We start from the raw sequence: 21,435 nt of genomic DNA, 5'->3' as shown, positions 1-21,435 counted from the left end.
TTGGTAGCTAGCTGTCATGTGGTGTTGAGGTATGATTGCGAGGCCTCTGGGCTGCTGTGCGCTTAACAAATGCGAATAAATAAAATAAGATTGTGCGTTTGGTTTAATTTTGGGTGTTGTGAAGTGCGTGTGGTTTGTGGTGCGGTAGAGGTTTAGTTCAGAGGTTAGGCCAAGTATTCAGAATGGTGAGTGTTTAGTACGGTTAGTTAGGAGCAACACATTTCCTTCCTCCAGCAAGCCATCTAAGTGCGATACATTTCCTGCCCCCAACACTCCATCTAAGTGCAAGCAATACCAGTCATAAATTAGTTTTAAAAAGTAGATTAGCAGCGTTTGCTAATTAACATTTTCTTGAATAGCAAACAAACCCATTTGATATCAATGTTGTACTAATCCCTTGGAAACTCTTGAAAAATCCAGTACACCTGCAGGTCAAATAACTTGGTTACCTACTCTACCTAAGAGAAATGCATTCAACCCATATCAATGTATTACAACAAATCTAAAAATGCGCTTTCAGTAAAATGGTGCAGGTCAGCACAAACCCAGTTTGTTTGGCAGAATGCTGCCACCCAGGGGCCAGCCATGCACAATTAAACATATTTGATAATTACTGCAAACCAAGTAAACGTTCAATAAAAGTTTAAAAATCCCCTGCAAATTGTACTTGCCCTTCACTTTACTATGCAAGTGGGCAAAAAGACTTTGCGAGCCTTGGATGAGTGTCTAAAATGCAAAAAGGTTAGCTGCATGAATGGACACAAATGCATGGATATGATAAAAAGGCTCTAAAAACGGTTTGGCCAACTGTCGAGCACCAGTTGCACAGATGAATGCAACCATCAGGTTACAGAACTAGCAAAACGAGAAGGGTTCTGGGAGTCTCTCTACAGGCACGAACACGGGCCATTGACCTGTTCTTGGGTGGATGGCCCCCGGGAGAGTCTCAACCAAGTCTTTAGCTCGCTGTCTCTTTCACAAAGGAGCAATAACCCTGCATATCAGTCTTTGTCCTGCCCAGGGGTAGTCCAGCACCTTAATGCTAGGCAATTCTCTTCTGAACAAGAGTACCTGTCTGGGGTTGCTGTTGGTGCTCTTGTTCAGAGGAGAACTGCCTACCATTTCGGTGCTGGACTACTTATGGGTGAGACAAAGACTGATGTGTATGGAAATGTCTTCTGTAGAAAGCATAGTGAACTAAAGTGTGGCTGAGACCCTCCCGGGGGCCACCCATCCAAGAACAGGTCAATGGGCCGTGTTCATACCGGTAGAGGGTTTCCAGACCTCTTTATGCTAATTTTAGGTACTTTGGGTTCTCATCCTAAATTACCAGGGCAATCCAGACGTGGACCCTTGCTCAATGTGCTTAGAGAGGCACAGCTCCCCTTCACTGATGAGGCCTGACTAGGTCGAAACACGTGTCTGGGGCTGCTGTTGGTACTCTGTTCAGGAGAGCATTGCCTACCATTTCGGTGCTGAACTAACTATGGATGGGAAAAAGACTGATGTGTATGGACATTTCTCTTCTGTGGAAAGCATAGTGAGCTAAAGCGTGGTTGAAACCCTCCCGGGGGCCATCCACCCAGGAACAGGTCGATGGGCCGTATTTGTACCAGTAGAGGGTTTCCCAGACCTCTCTAGGTTACAGAACTAGGTTTGCCATCAAAAGCATTTGGCTGTGTGATCAAGTACATTTTCAAAAATGTTCACTAGTCAATAAGATGAATCTTCCCAAACAAAATGGAATATTGACACAGATATAGAAACACTAACCCAAACCTTACTGTAAAGCATGTTAGCAATGCTGTAATTATGCATTATTTAACAACTTACATTTTTAGGAATAGATCTGCACGACTGTCTTTAAAAATAAAATTAACACATACTGGTCTTTGCCTGACAGGATATAGTTAGCTTAATAGAAGTATCATCCCAATTACTTCTGGTTTGCTATTTTAAAATGAAAAAAAGATTCCTGCTTACTACTACCACAGAGGGGGGGGGGCACAAGAGTGGAGGAAATGATTATTGCTGTACTCTCTCCACTAGCCCATTTGGAAGTTGCAGTGAACCTAGAAAAGGCGATGGAGCTCCCACAAGGCAAGAAAAATGCATGGCTAGCTGTGCTTTCATTGTATAGAATAACTTAAATAGCTTGTTTTGCTACAAAAGTGCCAGTTTAATTAGAAAGCCTACAGAACTGCATAGCAAATTGCCATGCAACACTGCTTATTTAATGCCTTGCAATACATTTCCTGCTCCTAACAACCAGTGCAGCACACTCATCAACCAGTGCAGCACACTTCCTGCCCACAACAATCCATCTCGGGGAGCATGACCCAACACAATATAGATGTTACACAAAGCCCATCTCAGGGTGCTGCAGAGAACATGTGGCTAGACTATAAATTAGGCCAAATGCAAAACATGGCTAACCTGCACAAATAGGCTAAGTACCAACAAGAGACCAACCCTTGCAAATAAGGCAGATGCAGAAGACAGCCAGTTTACACAATTAGGCTAAATGCAGGCAAGTATATGATGGTAGGTAATAAGAGTTGTGGGGTTTTACTGGAGTAGAGTAATGGCTATGCTCCCCACCCTCACCACACTTAACGTATCTGTAAATTGTCTGCATCAGGCATCCTGAGGCAAACAGAGTGGAGCTGCCCTTTGCCTCTGGCCCTTAGCCAATGGCTGCCCAGGCAAGACTGCCCTGGCTGAGCCACTGTCGATGGAGAATTCTGGTCACTTGCAGGAGCACAGACCCAATCAGGGCACACAATGGGAGGGATGGGTGGAAGGAGGGTCAGGGATGGGGCTGGAGAGGGACCCAGGGTTGCAGAGGGAGAACACAAGGAGGGGGTAAAAAGGGTGGTGGGTGGAGCAATCGTGCAGACCCAGAGCTGAAGGAGCATTGGGTCGGTTGCAACATGGAGGCGGCAGAGGGAAACCACAAGAATAGGTGGAGTGTTCCTACCGGCCCAGAGCAAAAGATGCAGAATTGGAGGATGGCGTGGACCCGTCGAACCTCTGCTAACATTGAGCTCGAGTGGTCTAGGCATGGAAGGGGAAGGACTGTGGGGTGTAATCAAAGGCACCAAACCAACGGAACTGAAGAGCCCACAGGAGAAATGAACTGCCAGCCTTAGGAAAAAAAATAAAAATAAATAAAGGAACACAAGGGAGTGCCATGTGGGAAAGGCCAACCTATCATAACAAAGAAACGCAGCATTTTAATTTACATTGGCAAAAGAAACGCAAAGGCCCCTTTCACGTGCAAAGCAGGATGTTCAAACAAGGACACCACTATGACTTTGCATCAGAATTTGCAGTTTAAAGCAAGGTGAAAAAAAAATGTTCCCCTGCCAACATGAAGATGTCAGGGAAAAGACATGGTGTATGTTGACAAAAAGAAATGTATATTATACTTCACATGCAAAATACCGGCAAACATTTGAAAGAAAAGCCCAATATGTTTCTAGGGGTCACATGAAAAGTTCTTGTAGGCCCGAGGCAGACTCTTTTGCTTGTTGTGGGGCAAATTTCAGAAAGGACTCCCCCTACTGAAAGCCTTGCTTGCCACCCCGCTGTTTACAACTGCAATAAAGTGCGGCCACTAAGAGTGTTGAAAACCAAGTGTCCCCAACACTTGCTGTCTCTGAAAGCACAGCTCTGTACAGGACAAATGGCCCTGGTCAGAGCATGAAAGGAATGCAGTGAGGAGTTGTGAAAACAAGGGCTGCAATTATAGCAGAACTCTGAAAGAAACACAAGCAACAGAAGGTTTTCAAGATCAGAATGATGGTCCCCTTCAGATAGGAAGACATGGTGCTGTATGGCAGCAGGGCCTCATGACATCATAAAGCCAGCCTAGCTCATTATCTGCAGTGGGAGATCTCAGTGTAGCAAGTGCATCACCCATTTGCGAATGGCAGCACCCAACTTCAAACAACAAAGAGAATAATAAACACTGGCCAAGAGCAACAAATGGCCTGGAGGAAAGGAAGCTAATATTTGCACATATGAAGATTCCCCTTGTAGTTTAAATGGACTATCACAATTGTATTTATTTGCTATCAACCAAAAGTCGTACTGCCTTGATATGTGTGTCACTTTTTAGATCAATTCCAGGAGATTTTGTTGAAATAGAATTCATCCACCTGCGACTTAGGGAATTGCAATGGGAAGCTAAAAGGTGTTCCAGGCTACTCTGAACATGTCCTGGATTTTAGAGCTGGCAGGGTGTTAGAATTTGGAGAGTAAATTCATGTTCATAATTATTATGCTTTTGTGTTAACGGCAGACAACTGCCATACGGCCGTGCAACATGATGCGGAAATGGCTGTTTTTTTTAAAATCCCCCAGGATTAGCTGACGCGGAATACATGGCAGGTTACTAGCAAAAGTATTGCCACATGACTAGTTTTTGCCAAAAATTGCAATGAAAACAAAAAGGGGATTATAAATGGGAATTGCCACATGTCTGCTCTTGACTCAAACCAGTCCTTAGTGAGAGGCTGGATTTGGGGAGAGAAAGGCGAGAGAGAGAGAGAGAGAGGCGAGAGAGGCGAGAGAGAAAGGCGAGAGAGAAAGAGAAAGGCGAGAGAGAGAAAGGCGAGAGAGAGAGAGAGAAAGGCGAGAGAGAGAGAGAAAGAGAGATGCTGAAAATGATCATCCGACAGCTGTCAGGGAACACCAAAAGGAGATGTTGCTGAAATTGCATCTGGGTGGATCAGTCAATTGCTGGGATGACCTAAAAGCTGACGGGGCTCTATGATGAAGAGCTGGAGACCATCATGGACAGTTAAGTGACCAGAACCCTGCTCTATCCTCCAAGAGGGTCCTGAAACACAGCAGGCTTTCCTGAACTCTAAACATAGTCTTTCCATGTAAGCAGAACTGAGTCCTGTGAGACCAAAAGGTGGGAGAATCTGCTTGCCTTAAATCCTGTCCCTTTACAGCGGGGGAGGCAGGTGAACTGTGTGGATCCTTACCCTAATTAACTAAAAATATTTATTAATACCCCTTGACAGAACACCACATGGTGATTGTTGTTAATATTCGAAATGATCAAAGTTCATTCTCGGTGTGCGCTGAAAACTATAGACTAATTTAATTGGGTAATCCTATTTGCCTTGTTGACCCAAACATCTTTAGGACGAGGGTTGTCTGTGCCCAACGAAAAAAAATCCCCAAACTGTCAGCTTCCCCAACAAAGGCCTTTAAGTGGAAGGGGGTGTGAATTTCCAAATTCTTAAATCATTCAAATAATTCTGTTCGACTTCCCCAACACAGACCAAAGCAGGGGTGGAAAACCCACTGCCAAATCACTGTGTTTATATACCGCTCAACTTTTAAGCATGCAGGAAAACCGAAATTGTACAGCATTGCAAATGTAAAATGATTTTATTCAGGGACCAGTGTTGATGATCATTTGTTTTGAAATGTGTATGACGTAAAATATTGTGATTTGACTTTTCCCAACCAAATTGTGCGAGTTATTTATGTAGAGAGAAGTTTATTGTGTTGTGCCATGGATACAGCGGTGACTTTTTATTGCGATTTTCTATTACCCATCAACCAAATAAATACAAATCCATTTGCTGTACACAGGCCTGGTTCTTGGCTCATTGGTTGCTCAGGGGGAGGGATCGAAGTGGTTTGATTTGCATCAGAAATAGGGCTGAATAAAGAACTGACATTAAACTGCTTATTGTGTGACATCTAGATTGGGGAGGGAAGGGACTACGTGTTGAGGGTGGTCTCTCAAACAGTTACAACTGGTTGCAAGTCTTCTCTTTACAGGGTAGATTACACTTCAACCAGTTGATCGTTTTGATATGCAAAGCATTTAGCGTGCAAGTATGTTGGTGTTCCATGTGAGACTGACCCAACGTGGGCCACATCAGCTGATAGACCAGGAGAACACTACTAATAGAATGCTTTACTGGTAGTGCCCCTAAAACGCAGGCAAAAGATCCTATCAGATGGTTAATTACAGTGACTAATCAACAGGAGGGCAAGAAGCCTCAAAAGTGTAGCTTCACATTTGGTTTAAACAGGGCATCTTTCAGCTTAGTGCAACAATTCACTACTGCATCCATTTGGCATTCATTAACCAGGACATTTTCAATTTGTGTCTGTATTGGGGAGGGAGTACTGCTAGTGCTACTTGTATACTATGATGTATTGCACACAGAGCCTGTGAAATATGTGAGAGCGGTCTCTCATCACGTGGGCCGACGCACCGTGTGAGGATTTCCCCACATACCTTCCCGATGGTACCTCTTCTTCCCAGCCAGCTTTGGCAGCCGCAGTGGACGTGCTGACATGTGGCATCAGTGGTCCGTTGCAGAGACTGGGACAGCAGAGATATAAAAGCATTACCTCTTACAGGGATCAAGTTGGAGCATTATTAGGAGTCAAGCCATTACTGTTCCTCCAGACCCAACCCCATTCCAAGATGAACGCTGAGACCCAACAAACAGGCCCCAATCAAGATGGCCACAAAAACATCTGGACGTGAACGTCAGGATGTTCGTTCAATGATCCACAAAGGATAAAAACACAGAAGCACAGTGTCTTGCAATACTTCTGTTTCAGAGATATCCTGCTGACTACAGTTTATAGTTAGAGAGATTTCTGTTCTATGGTGCTTTAATAGCTCTTCATTGTTTATGTTACCTGATTTATCCAGTATGACTTCAACACGTTCAGGATAACTGGGACTTCATGGTTCTTACCCAGACTATGTGTTGTCAGGTATTTTACTGGGGTCAAGGGAAAAGAATCTCATTCATTATGGAGATATATATACATACTGATAATTGTTAATTGTTTTGCCACTCTACAGCTCCATGTCCAGGTTGTCAAGTACCTATACAGAGGCGCATAATAAGTCTCCTCCATGCAGGGAGACAAGATTGGGTTGGTGTTCTATTAATCACCAACTTGGTCTTGTCTATCAAAAAGAGGTTATTTGGCACCATCATCTGTGGCTCTCAGAGAAAACCATTGCTCCACGACCAGTACTCCAAGAAGTCTGAATCAGACAGTACCGTAGGAGAATCAAACGGCAAGAGACAGAAAGGGCTCTTTGTCAGGCGGAGTCTGAGGAAAGTCTTAAGAAGTTAAGTTGGGTGTGACCAAGAGGGAAATGGAAGTAGGGCATTTTCGGGGCACATCAAGTGACAACGCTTGCACATGTCTAAGACTGAGGCAGTGAAGTAATGAAACGACACCAAGACACCCTTAACCAGCAGGGTGCCAAGCCTGTCGGATATGAAGAGCAAGTGCATTCTCTCTTAAGAACCCTAACTGCTGAGCCTACGTGGGGAGGTTCTGCCAAAATATGAGAAGGACTGGTGGCAGCAGACTGGGGAGCAGATTAGCCGTTAAGCATGGAGAAGGAGAACTTGTGTGAGAAAAGAGATAGGAGTAGGCACCGTTGTCCCTTCGCCCCAAAATGGGGATATGAAGCAGGCCTGGCTGAGGGAAGGAAAACTGAGAAAAACCATAGCAGAAGAGCAGCCACCCAAGTACTGACTTATGAGAGCACCCCTTGGTCCAACTATTTGAGCAGAAAAAATGTTGTACTATGGGATATAAATTCCCAATTCCCAATATACCTCTGAGGGGGACGTCTGCAGGATCAAAAAAACCAGAGAAGTGACGCAATGAGGACATTTAAGTCACATTCCCAATAACATTGATGGGAGATTGGAAATAGAGCAGTGATGCATGGTAAGAATCAAAGTCTATGTTACCATGACCTCTGAGCAAGCGGCTGACTGGAGATTCAGTCAAGGAAGTAACTAAGTAAACAATGGCTAAGTGGAATTAAAGTCCCTATTCCCATTACATTGGAGGGATAGGTTGTGTGAGGAGAAAGAAGATTGTGAAACAAAGTAACTACTGAAACTGCAGTCTATGTTCCTTGATAACGTAGGTCCAAGTTCAGACCACCTTGGAAGGAAGGAAGATTTGGAAACACAACACGATTGAATGGCGGTAGAGGGTTCCCAAAACCCATTGCTGAAATAGATTGTTGCAAAAACAAAAAACAAAATAAAAAAAGAAAATACATGATTTAAAGTCCAAATTCAAAAAGAAAACTGAACTCACTTCCAGCCATTGAGAACGAATACTCAAATTCTCAACCAAGCTGAACCAAGCAACTAAATTAATCATGGCCACTTGCGAGAACCATACAACCAGACAAATCTTTTACAAATTAGAATCCAAAATTAGACATGCTTTAATATTTAAAGAAATCACGAAAGAGCCCACCACCAGACCAGGAACTCGCTTAACCTGGAAGGTTTTTAGCATTAAAAAGGCAGCCGCCCGCCCGACTCCACCTCGCCCTGAAATTCAGATTCAGGCTCTTATGTCCACATTAGGAAACATTCCTCAATGCAGCGACTACTGTGCTCTAATCCATAGCACCCTTTCCTCAATGCTTCTGGACAAGTTAGTGTCATGCAGAACACTAAAAACAGGTTAAGGCTTCAACTAATCCAGAATAGGACTGCCTCAAGTCCAGGGACTGCATCACTCCAGCCCACATTTCTCCTTACTGGCTCCCGGGTGCTTCTAAATCAAATTCAAGACCCTCTGCATCATCCACAAGGCTTTCTGGGACCTGGGACCTCGCTACATTCAACTCCCTCTCCCTAAATACCTCCCTTCTAGACGCCTTCGGTCTGCTAGCTCCAACTCTGTAAATCAGACGCTTCTCCAAGCAAACAGTGGGGAGGTGGGGGTTAGAGCTTTCTCCTCCGCAGGTGCCTCCCTCTGGAATGGTCTCCCTGCCCACCCCTCTCAGGCTTGAGCCAAATCTCCTTAAGTTCCAGAAGTTAAATTCTCTAGTTTCTCCTCCTCCTTCCCTCTCCTGCTCCCTTTCTACCACCACCTTTCTGTCTCAGTGAATGGCTGCCTGGCTCCCTCCGAGTACTGCAGGGCTCCAGACTCCCCCCTCCCAGTCCACCCTCCCTTCCCTGCACTTATCTTGACCCTCACCTCTGCAATCCCAGCACTTGCCCTCTGGCTTCTTTTTCTCGCCTCCCCTCCACCCCCTTAGCACTTGCTTTTTTGCACAGTCCAACACATCCCACCCACCACCTGCACTTCTTGTTCTGCACTTGCACGATCCGAAAGTCACAAGACAGTTGTTGTATCTTTCACCCCTGTCTTTTTGACTTGTAACGCCTTACAAATAACCAATAAATAAAAAATAGCTCATGCGAGTCTCTCGCACGTGAATCTCGGTATACATGCCCACCTCCTAACCATCAGTTTTTTTCATAGCATAGATTAGAACCATGCCACTCCAGGGGGAAGGCAGGTGGGAGGGCGGAGGAAAGGGGACTAGGAGTATATTAGTCACTACAGCGAGTAACTTTTACACCTCCATCCCTTTCCTCCAGACTTCAAAGCGATTACCAAACACGTAGAATCCTTAGGAGGCAGACAATAAGTGAAATGGAGGATACAAACCTGCACCTCAGCCAAAGATGTTCTGAAGGACAGACTGTCCATAACAGTGTCTGCCCTAGAGCTGGCATCCAGGCAGAAGTGTCTGCAGTAGGGGGTAAGCGCTGACCAGTTCGCCATCTTGCAAATGTCTTCAAGAGAGACACTCCTCTTGAATTCCACTACAGCTGCTTTTGCCATCACCAAGTGGCACATGTATATCATTTGTAACACTTTAGGAAGCAGTGCACCACCCTTCTGGCAATTGTATTCTGAGGGTGCGGAACACGAGGTAAACACACCCGCTCATTTGTGACGAAGAGACATCAGACAATCTAATTCGGGATATGTTATGCAAGTACAACATTAGAGCTCTGGTGACTTCAAAATAATGGAGTGTCCTCGCAGGTTCTGAAGTCTGGCTTGAGAAAATGGTTGACAGGCATATCCCTTGATCGATATGAAAGACTGACGTTTGGTAGAAGCTGTGATGGGTTTATTAGACCACCTTGTCCCTTTGAAATATGACCAACGGGAGACCTGCATAGAGCGCCTAGAGCTCATTGACCCTCCTGGCAGAGATGATGGCAACCAGGAAAGCAGTTGTTCATGCGATGAGATTGAGCTCTGCCCTGGTCATGGGCTCAAAGAGTTTGTTCATGCGAGCTGACAACACTGCATTAAGATCCCAAGGAAGGTGTGGAGGCCTGGTATTGGGTTTCAATCTCACATGCCCGGTATAGTATCATTTAACAATTAGGTTTAAGTTGGAGAATCCAGTTTCATCTTTGGAGAGATGAGCACAGATTGCTGAGAAAGAGGATTCTGCAGGACTACCGTTTGAGGCCGGATTCACTAGGTGAGATGAGAGGACAGAATTAAAATCAGCAGATAGAGGGTTGTTTTCCTCCATATAGCAGTGTTAGAGAACCTGGCCTAATTGGCAGAGTCTTGAGATTTAGTGGATATGTTATGGGCCCGAGCAGTATTTTCATTTTCTTTCGTGATAGGCTCAGATGGCCATAAACTAGGCTTCCAGGGTCCCAACCACTAAGGACAGAGATCAAGGGGACGGATAAAGAACTCTCCAGCGTGAGAAAGTCCGTCCGAGAGGTAATGGTTGATGGGGCCTGATCAACATCTAAAGAAACTAATAACAGCACCTGTTCGGCCAATGTGGGGCTAACGAGACTCCCTTGCTACAAAAGCTTGTGCAGCACCTTCGGTATCAGTGAAAGCAAGAGAAATGCAGATTAATTCCAGGTCACATTTGAGGAGAAAGGCTTACCCAGAAAATCCCTCACCCTGCTCCCCCTCTCCTTCTCACGAGGCATACAGAGGGGGATTTCCTGTTGGACTGTTAAGCAAATAGATCTAAGAGAGGCACGCCGCACACCCGAAAAATCTGATGCACGAGATCGAGCGATTTCTTATTCGGTCCGAGAATGTGTGAACTTGCTGAAAGTGTCGGCTGCCTTGTTGAGCTCTCCCACCAGATGCAATGCGAGTAGGGAGATGTGATGACTGATGGCCCATACCCACAACTCCTGGGCTATGCGAGGGGGGCCCATGCCCCCCCGTTTGTTGAGAACACTGCGTGTTACATTGTTAGATCGAATGAGTAACCACTTTCCCCTCCAAAGATAGTAGGAAGGCCTTGAAAAGGGAATATTGCATTTAGCTCTTAAAAATGTGTGTATCTTTACGTACCCGCGGCAGACCACAGGTTGCGATTTCACAAGCACCTCGTGGAGGCTCATCTCCCTGTCCCGCCTCCCCCCTCGACGCCTTTGTGGAAATGGAAAATCTGGATTTCCACTGAGAATGGGACTCCTGTCATTAGATTCAGTGTGTTGGCCCACAAAGACAACTCAGTATGAGATGAGGCGAGACCAGCACCAGAGTTGACTGGGGTGAACATCTTATTTTCAGTGCTCTGCCAAATGCAGCAGGAAAGTCATTATATACAGCCTTGCGTGTATATAATGTGTCAGAACACAACAGCCAATAACAGAGCGTGTCTGAATTGGGGAAGGGCGTTGCTAGATTCTGGATGGTAATGTTCCTGTCCGGAGCAGGGAACAGTCTTGCCTGACCGTATCACATAGGAAGCCTACGTAGATGAAAGCCTGACTTGGGAGAAGAGAAGATATCTTGCTGATCTTCTTGATATTTTCAGTGAACTTCAAGTTCAGGGTCTTCTGAAAGATAACTCCTGCGTCCACTACTGGATGAGCCTGTCATCCAGGTAGGGGTAAGTAGTCATTCCCCCTGGAACCAGCCAGCACCGTTGACATAACCTTTGAGAACGCGGATGGGCATGGGGAGAAGAGACAGATTCAACTAAGGCCAAAATGGAGGACCATGGACTGATCAGAACAAGGGGTGGAAAACCTGAGGACCAACCTGTGAGGGTCCATGTGGGGTGGTAAATATAGGCATCCTGAAGGTCCATCGCAGGTCTATCGCACACAGCAAATTCCCCTCTCCTGGAGGGTCGAAAGGATGTGTGAAGGGGTAACCATTTTGAACTTTGTGTGGAAGAAATTTGTTGAAATGTGAGATGTTGAGGACCAACCGTGTCCTCAATTTTGCCATCTTTGGGATTGCAAATAGTCTGGAGCAGATCCCTTGTCTGGTCTCTTGTACTGGCACCCTCTGTGGCCTCTCAATTTTAGAAGCTTCTTGACCTCTACAAAGAGGTTTGATGGAAGTTCTTGTGGAAGAAGGTAAGTGAAAGACTAAAGCCTGCATTTACTACTGAAGGTCCAGGGGTCTCTGGTAATACTTTCACACTGGTGTGTAAAGAGAGACATTCCCTCCTTTACTTGGGAGGAGTCCTCATTGGCCTGCACACCATCAATTTGTCTTGCCATTGGATGCTAGAGCAGAAGAGTGGGGGAACGGGGGGCTTTAGTAGTATGTGGCTTTGTGTGCTTGGAAGATCCAAGGAGGAGGAGCTTTTGTCCCTCTTTGCTGTCTAGGCTGGAATCATTTGAACCCAGAGAATGCTCCTGACCTATAAGAGCGGCCATACAAGGAGGAATTCTTGGGCATGGAAGTAATGGTGGATAGGGACTTCGCCGTCAGGGTGTTCTTCTTTTTTCAAATCAATTTTTGTTGTTTTTAGGGCAACAGAGAGCTTTATACAGCATGTAAACTTTTGGGCAGATGCCCAGCCTAACTCCAAAAACAAACCACGATTCCCTGTTGTATTCATCCCTCCTCCCCCCTGCCCACAAACCCATTGTCTCGGGACACAAACAGCTTGTCCGTAATAAACCTCCTTGGGCAGCTCCGACTGTGCTTAAGACCGTCGGTGGTTAAAGGACTCCCCCAAGACTGGAGCGAAATGGTATGTACTATGGCAGGTTTCAGGCCGGGTCGAGGGTGTGTCCTCCGTATGGCCAAATACCTCTATAAACTGTAGCCAGTCCATCTCTATCTGCGTAGTTGAGCCCTGTATCGCTGCCTTAAGTCTTTCCATGAAATAAATGTCCTTGGCCACTGCTACCCACTCTCTTCTCGTGGGGAGGGCGGCCTTCTTCCATGTTCTAGCTCAAGCTGCCAGGAGTAACGAGTGTGTCGGGTCTGGAAGTATTTCTCAATGTTCATCCCTTTGCTGCAATCTAAACATTAACAGGATTGGGTCTTTTGGGTAAACCCCCCCCTTTCCCGCCTCCTTTAGTCAGCTTAGGACCTCTGACCAATAAGCTTGAACTTTCTTGCATGACCACCACGTGCCAATAGTTGGCTTTTTCCCCACATCCATGCCAGCACACTGACGACATCAGGGAACATCTTAGAGAGTAATCGGGTCATACTGCCACCTATGGAGGAGTTTGATGGCATGTGTCTTATATTGGCAGGAGATCGATGTCTTGAATGCCCTACTACAGATTCGTCCCCAGAGACCGTCCCCTATTCCACATCCCAGGTCCCACTCCCATTTCCTTCTAAGGCTTTTAGGGTGCTCTTTTTCTCGTGTAGTTTTACCTGTTGACATGCGGAATAGCTGGATCCTATCAAACAGGAGAAATGTTATTTTTTCTTGAGCCTTGTGGAATAGATTCATGCTGATTTGCGCATGCCTAATTCCAGGCACATACCCCTTGATACTTTGTCTACATGACTCGCTGTTCCTTCCAGCATGTTCATAGCAAGAGTTTGGACTCAACACCTGAGAGGAATTGTTCTCCCTTGGCCTCTGGCAGGAACATTGAGAACTTAGATTTCTTTGCACAAGCGCAAGCTTGATGGTGCTAGTATAGAGTATCGTATGTAATGAGCTGTTGGCGTATACTTTCCTCCACAAAGCGTTGAATGCTTTTTGAAAAAAATCTTTGCCCAGGGTTCAAGCTGGAACAGATTGAGGACCCTGAAGAGGAGAGATTTTGTGGAGCCACAAAACTGGTGGGTGAGAGGTTGCTCCCCCGGGATCAGTCTGAATTTGGCGTCATGTATTCTAAGCATGGGGGCCACCAAACACCTTCACTTGATCCCATTTCAAATGCTTAGCAAGCAGGACTGTTGTTGGAACCCTAGACTCAACTGGAGTAGGCTCAGGTAGGTGGAGATCCATACAGCCCATAATCCCCATTACATGTTTGTGGAATGCTTTTAACAGATGAGGAAACCCTTCATCCTTGTCATGAGCATTACTGTCGCCCACAGGATAAGTTGAGGGCAGGTCAGGTTGAGGCGTTGAGTCCTTAGCTCTACTCTGTAAGGAAAGTGACACTGATGATCCAGAGAGAGTACAGGCTGATATCGAAGCTACTGGCTCTGGGACAGATATTGGCACATTAACCCTTGGCTGTGGTGGAAGGAACAAGGGAGCCGCTGAAGACCGAGGCCATAGGAGTGAGAGTCATTGTGAGGAGAGCCCTCATTGGGATGTTTGTTGAGGCATAGCTACAAATAAGGTCTGTGAAAAAGGAGCTCTACGCTGGTGTTGTCAGCACAGGATGCAGTCTTGTTAGGAGGTTCTCTTCATGATGCATGGAATAAGGCAACACAGATGGTATGGGGTCCATCTGTAGAGCTTGAGCATTCATGCTACCACATCATGCCTGTGCTAAGGAAAGGTGGTGGAAATCTCCCCCATGTGGAATGACGAGATGACGGCAGGCCCACCATTCCAGGTGTAATTTACGAAATAGTGGGAAAGTCTTTAGCGGAGGAAAAGGACATAGGCTGGGTAGAAGCCAGGTGATACCTCGCATTGGATTATGTGCCCATAGTCACAGTAGCAGTGGGAGATGTAGCCTCGAGGAACTGCTGCTTTCTCTTGTCAGAATGTTTGAACTTGTTCGCTTATGTCTGTAGATGGGTCTTCAGATCCCTTCTTGAGGCACTACTGCAGGGAAGACAAATGTTCGGGATGGACCTCTGACCAACACCCCGCCAGCCCCATCCCCACAATGCCATCTCTATGCAGCACAGTACACAGTAGCACATAGCCCAACTCCCACCCCAACGAAAGGGCGACTGAGTGGGAGAAGATGCGAGCCTTAAAAGGAAGCTAAGCAAATAAGTCTAGCATAATTCCTCCCTTGTCTACCCAGCTTACCGAGAATGTGGCCTAACTCAAATGGGGAGACCGCAAACTCAGGAGCCTAACATGTCCTATGTATAAGTCTGTAGACCTGCCCGCTTACCTGGATGTGGAGCATGTGAGAGGAAAGAGACTGGTGTATCCCTGCCCGGTCGGTGAGTTTGAACCGAGTCAGTAGGTAGTGTCCTCTGAATAGTAAAAGATGACTTGTACCTTTAACAATGAAAATACATCTCTGATGGTTTGCTGTCGAAACATGTCCACCCGCCTTTGAATTCTTGACTGAAGAGCCTTGGCCAACAATGCGTAGCAAAAAACACAGGAGGGCCAAAAACAGTTGATCCCTAAATACTGAAGGCAAAGCCAGTGGAGTCTGCATCAAGGAACAGTGCCCAACATATCTTTTAAAACCTTTCCCTGTTCTAAATTGAAGAAAAATAAACATGCGACAGAAAGTATTCTAACAAGCTGCTTGCACGCTTCAATACCTCCGATGAGGGGGAAAAGGACTGAATGTTAGGTAGGTATGCGTAGGGTGGGGGGTCCTTCATGAAAGAAGCACATGCACCATGGTGCCTTAACTTGGTCTTTATGTGTTAATGTGCTGCTCTGCATTACACTCTGGTCCCATCCCCGTGGGATGAATGGACCAGAAGTATGAAGGAAAGGGGATGGAGCATAGGAGTACTAGGTACAATCTACTTGCAACTTTGAACTTAAAGGGATAACATCCACACAGGGATGGAGTTTAGGAATGACTGCTATATGCAGAGGATTCTCAGAAAAGAGTAAATGGCGTAAGCAGGGTCCTACCTGTTTACAACGCCACTGGAACCCCAAGAAGACACTGCCAGTGTAGTTCTGCTAGAAGAGCAGGCACAGGGTTTCTGCACTAAACTGAGAACTTACAAATTAAGAACAGTGATTCCTCAGGGCCACCCAGCTATTCTGCAAACATAACAGGAGTTTTAGGAGACATGGAAAGGGGTCACAGTACGGACCGTGTGCTGCTGTCCAAACCTTTCACTTTTTGGGCACTGCAGCACGAGTATTTGCATGAAAGGGTTTGGAATCAACTGGTTAGGGCTACACAAAACACTAAAAACAAGCATGGCAAGCACTCCATCTCTTCACATCTTTTAATTATAATGCTCTCTGAAGAGCAATGTGTCTGGAATTCCCCCATCACATTTGAGATCTTTTGACCAGACTGTTCAGAGTGGCACCACATGCTTAACTGAGCTTATTCTCACCGTTTACACAGAAACATACGACTGCCCTTCGAGCCAGTAGTCCAGATACACTTTCCTCAAAGGAAAGAATTTCACCCATCCATCCGGTCTGGGGTGAGCCTTTTTTCTCTGTAGTCTACATCATCCGCAATAGCAAGACTAACAAGATCAGGAGCAAACGTGCACTAAACTGATTTTATACATTTAGTGTTCAAAACGGAACGATGTAGACTTACAGGATTAATCCTACCTCTGGAGCAAAGATTCCACATTGTAACCACAATGTGCACCCTTCAGCCACATATGGCAGCTTTCTTCGGGGAACACAGGTGGCCTACTTTGGTCTGAAAGTTGCAGGATAGGGTGTTGTGGCAACTCAGCGAGATTGTGTTTGTTCCACTCTTCAGTTTATACTCGTCCAGTCTTTCCTCGCCAGAATGTATTTGAGGTAGATGCCTCAGTTCGAGCTAAGCTGATCAACTAGAACAAGCCAACGCCAATGCTTAGGATTTAAAGATTGAATATGTCAAGAATTTAAGCAGGACAGATCTGAAAATCATATGAGCTTTAAAAAACAATGTAATACCAGGGCTATATACCTAGGTGATTAATTAGCTCAAAGTTTGTATTGATCATCAGACTGTTGTCATTACAATCCTATAGCAACATTAATGACCTCAGAGCTGGTCATTAACCCCAAAGATATTTAGAATCAGCCATTTATAGAATAAGTTATTACGAATTTATTTGTTTTTGCATTAACAAAACTGTTTACAGAAGTTTATTTTGGTCCCTTCATAGATTTTTAGATGTATGCAACTAAACACCTTTGACAACTAAACACCTTTGACAAGTTGTAGTCAGAAGATGTGCAGCACCATAGCAAGTCACACAAAACACCACACCTTGAAAAGTAAAGAAAAACTTTACGGTATACCTTCAAGCAGGCTGCTGTGTTGGTTGTAGATTAGTAAATTCGAGCCCAAAAAATACTCCTGCAGAAAGAGGAAGGTTGAGTAGGCTACAAAATAAGTATTTGCTGTTCTTTTAGCGACAGATCAAGTGCAAAGCACGCTTTTAAGGGTTTCATGTAATAATGTCCCCTCAAAAATATCGCCATGCAAAAAAATCACGGTAAAATGGCTGTTTTATGTGGGGACATTGTTACATGGAACATGCAGGGGATACCCCTGCAACCACAAACCTTTTTATTTTTCATGGGAGAGCGAGAGATACCCCTGCCGGCCTCTGTCCCTATGTATATGGAAACCTATATAATGTCGCCACAACCTTTTCCCGGCGACCTTATATACAGCAAATATATATATATATATATATATATATATATATATATATATATATATATATATATATATATATATATATATATATGGATATTATTACCCGATACCCTTTTAAGAGTGTGCAAAAGGCTCAAATTAAATAAGGATGAAAATAAAAGAATAAAGGTCCAGCGAATGTGGAAGTTATTGGGACTTCAATGCAGAACCCATGTTTAGGGCAGAATTTTTCAAATGCAAGTTAAAAGTATGCCTATTCAAAGAGGGCCACCAACAATGACCCAAGGATACTTTGGTTAGAGGCTTAACCTCACAAACTCAAACTAAATCGGCAAAGTGAAACCTGAACCAGAGAGTTAAAGTTTGAGGGACTGAACATTCATAAACCAGGCAGAAGAGGCATAAGCTACCTGCTCAGTAAGCACCCAAAGATTCCGGGTGGGGACCTCACCTGACCACAACAAAGCTCATTGAACAAATTGATTTTGCAGGCACCCATATTTGTCTTCTTGGGACACTGGGGTTTCTTACTGTTAAGATGGATGTCTCGAATCTGGCCTGGTGGACAGATTCTTAGGAGGCCACCCTAGTTATAGAGAACAGGGGAACTCTTGAGAGGTTAGCCAAAACCCAATCAAGGTAGCAATGGAGCACAGTCAAGGCTATTCTCAGGAGAGAATGAATGAGGTCAAGGGTCCACAATGAGTCCACACAGTGAAACGCACAATACTTCAATTTGGACAGGAATGTATAAATACAGTATTTATTCTAGGTCTTAAACACACACAAAAATATCAAGCAGGTGATAATATCACACACCATTAAATAATATAAACATATATGCTCGATAACATGTTCTTAAAATGCATTCAATGGCTTAAATCAACATAAGATGGAAGCAACTCGCAAGCGTTCATCCCTAGCTTCAGCAGTCCAATCCCCAAGTAGAGTCGCTCTGTGTGCCCAAATGTCACAATGCCTCTCCCCAAAATAGATCTGATGCAGGAAAGTTACTTGTGTTGGCGATTGTTCAAAAGAGGAGATGCAACAAAGTTACTTGGGGAGAAAATGTTTAGCATTCCACTGCCCCCGTCCCCTCCAGTGAGAGGTGCCCAGAAGCGGAGGGTGCAGGGATTCTTCCGGTTGGGACAAAGAGCAGAGTGCAACCCTTTGGAATAGAGATATTCAGCATTGCAGCATGCACGGATGCAGCCCTCTTCAGGATACTTCACAGCGCTGGGGAAGGAGAGTTCCAGTGACAGCCTCTGCACACCGATGGCAGGCGTCCTTCCAGTCGCGGTTGTAGATGTATCTTCCAGAGCAGGATCCACTGAGGCTGGGAGGCTGACATTCAGCAGGAAGGGGGCTTATACTGCAAGCTGGCGAACACCAAAGATCCAGCTCCAAACGCAGAACAGCAACGATTCTAGCGAGGTAGCACAATGGTCAGTCCACTGAGTGGCCTAGGGGAACTTCCGAAGACTCTGTACAGCTGGATCCTCGAGAACACGTCGAGGCTGGTTGGTCACACCAGTCTAGGGCTTGAAGTAACGCAGAGGGCCTTTGCAGATCTTCACCAGGCTAGACGCAGGAAGGGTTGCTGAGCCTCTTCGGATCTTCAATGGGCTGTTCTTCTCTGAGGGATTCTTGGCTCCAACGCTGACCTAAAGAAATGCTAGCCAAAGAAAGCTGCAGCTTTCAATGGCAAGTGCAGGATCTTATTGGGGATTTCCTGACCTGGCAAGGCAGGAAGAAGGCCAAAGAACAATATGGCCAAAGAACAAGCAAACATTTTGTGGCATTGCAATTTTAGGGCACTAGTTACCTTTGGTAGCCATACACGGTAAACACGAATGTGTACACTAGAACAAACAAAACATTGTAGAAACATAAATTGCTGCCATCAGCTTGTCTTTAGGCACATATGCTAGTAACCAAAAATCCCAAGTGTAAAAGACTAATTTCATACAAAAGGGTACCCATTGCACAGCATTGTAATTGTTACAAAAAAGGAGTAAAGGTCAAAGGGAAACAGAGTACTGAAAGTCTCAAGGACAAAATTAGCAAAAGGCAGGGAAAGTGAAGCTGAAGGCTTTACCTACCCTCAAAAAACCAGGTTAAAAACAATGTAAAAAGATTGTTGGTCCATAGAAACTATGACGTGAAAGTTGCCAAAAGAGAAACCTTGCCTATTACAAAAAGCAAAGGTTTTGTACAGAAGCTGCCAGCTCATTCCCTTTCTCGCCAATATCTTTTATCGTGGTTTAACAAATTAACCAAGCTGCTCTACTCGAGCAAGAATAAGCCTAGCACAGCACTACACCAAACACCAAACATTGTGAGACTGAAAAAGGTATCACACCCATCGATTCCACAATCTACAAAAGGATCAGGCTCCCTCCAGTACCCAGAGTGAGAACCTCGACTCCAGGACAAAGAGTCATGTCCACAGATGCACACTTCTCCAAGCAGTGATGAAAACGGGCAGATATTGGACCTGGGCACATCAATTCTGCAGAATCCTGAACTCAACAACAGTCTTCCAGTAGACTCAAAGTTCACTATGAACTCTCAGCTGAGGGTCTCCCCTGCAAGGAGTTCCATCTGTAGGAAACAAGAGACCCTTAAGCAGCACCACACACTTATAAAAATTGCACCCATCTTACTCTTCCATCCAGCCCCTTATAGGTAATGCACTGAAAGTGTCTGAGTGTACCAGAGTGCACAAACTAGACAGCAGTGCAGTATAGCTCTTCCACTGTACCTGGGCGTCAATACCTCCTCAATGTCAAAGGGTAGATAAGTATTCAGTTACGTTCCAGCCTCAGGCTCTGCAGGTGAAAGCCACATGGGAGGTAGAGGGGGTACCCATTGCTCCTCCTCTGAAGACTTTATCTGAACAAAGAACCTGATGGTTAGATTAGCTACAGATAACATGCCTATCTACGTGAAATTCCTATTCGGTGCAAGAATCTTTGAAATGTCATTGACCCGTGGCTTCATTCACAGCCAAGGTGCCCCGCAGCCTCATGCCATTCAGACAGGATACAAAACGAAAAACGTGTACACTCGCTAGTGATGAGACCTTCTCCGTTTCCTTTCATTCCACAATCTTTAGCAACACCACATTCTTGTGTCTAGAATTTAGAGTTACTAGAAGTACTGTGTTGAACACAAGAATTCAGTAATCATGTAATACACAATTAAGCAAGACACCAACCCTTCAGATAAAAAACCGCAAGTGACATAACTGGGTCAGTCGGAGTCCCACAATCAACAATCCAAACTATTACCACAAGTTACCCTCACAACTCCAACCCCTCAATACCCAATCACAAAACACCATAGCTACCAAGTTTCCCAGTTCCGTGTGCGACACCTCGAGCCAGTCCTGATTTTTCCACTACATGCTGGGACTTTTTAGTTTCTCCAACTGTGAATATGGGCCTACAAGACTTTGTATGCAATGGGAAAAAAATCAGGGCTGGCTCAAGGTGTCATGCATGCAACTGGAAAAATATTTAATAACCCTCACCACAGCCCCCCTCCCCCCAAGCTGAAGCCTGCACTTTTCCAACACCTTACACATGCTCATTTGCACTCACCAATCCGCCACCTAATTATGCTGGTTGCATCTATGTGCTTTGCTGAATTCCGGTCCTACCTAACCATCCTCTGTTGATTACTGCTGTGGTGTTCAACCTCACAACCAAAAATGGAAACCACTTTTCACTTTACATTAATGGTTACATTTGCCAGGGCACCAAAGACCTTAAGGATGAGAAACTGTACAGTCCCCCCCGCCAGAATACCATTGGTGCTTACAGGGAAACATGTAATGACCCAATACTAATTCATTGCTGCCATT

The 21,435-nt window shown here is 45.1% G+C and overlaps 1 protein-coding gene across 3 annotated transcripts in view; it reads right to left on the bottom strand.

Annotated features, from left to right (window-relative positions):
* The window catches only part of LOC138569820 (transducin-like enhancer protein 1), a 654,895-nt gene that overhangs the window by 120,709 nt on the left and 512,751 nt on the right, over window positions 1-21,435 (bottom strand). The window lies entirely within an intron of this gene.

Source organism: Ambystoma mexicanum, chromosome 1p (genome assembly GCF_040938575.1).
Source record: "Ambystoma mexicanum isolate Mex_15411 chromosome 1p, UKY_AmexF1_1, whole genome shotgun sequence".
Classification (NCBI taxonomy): Eukaryota; Metazoa; Chordata; class Amphibia; order Caudata; family Ambystomatidae; genus Ambystoma; species Ambystoma mexicanum.
The sequence above is the reverse complement of the archived record's forward strand: the minus strand, read 5'-3'. Positions and strand labels throughout refer to the sequence as shown.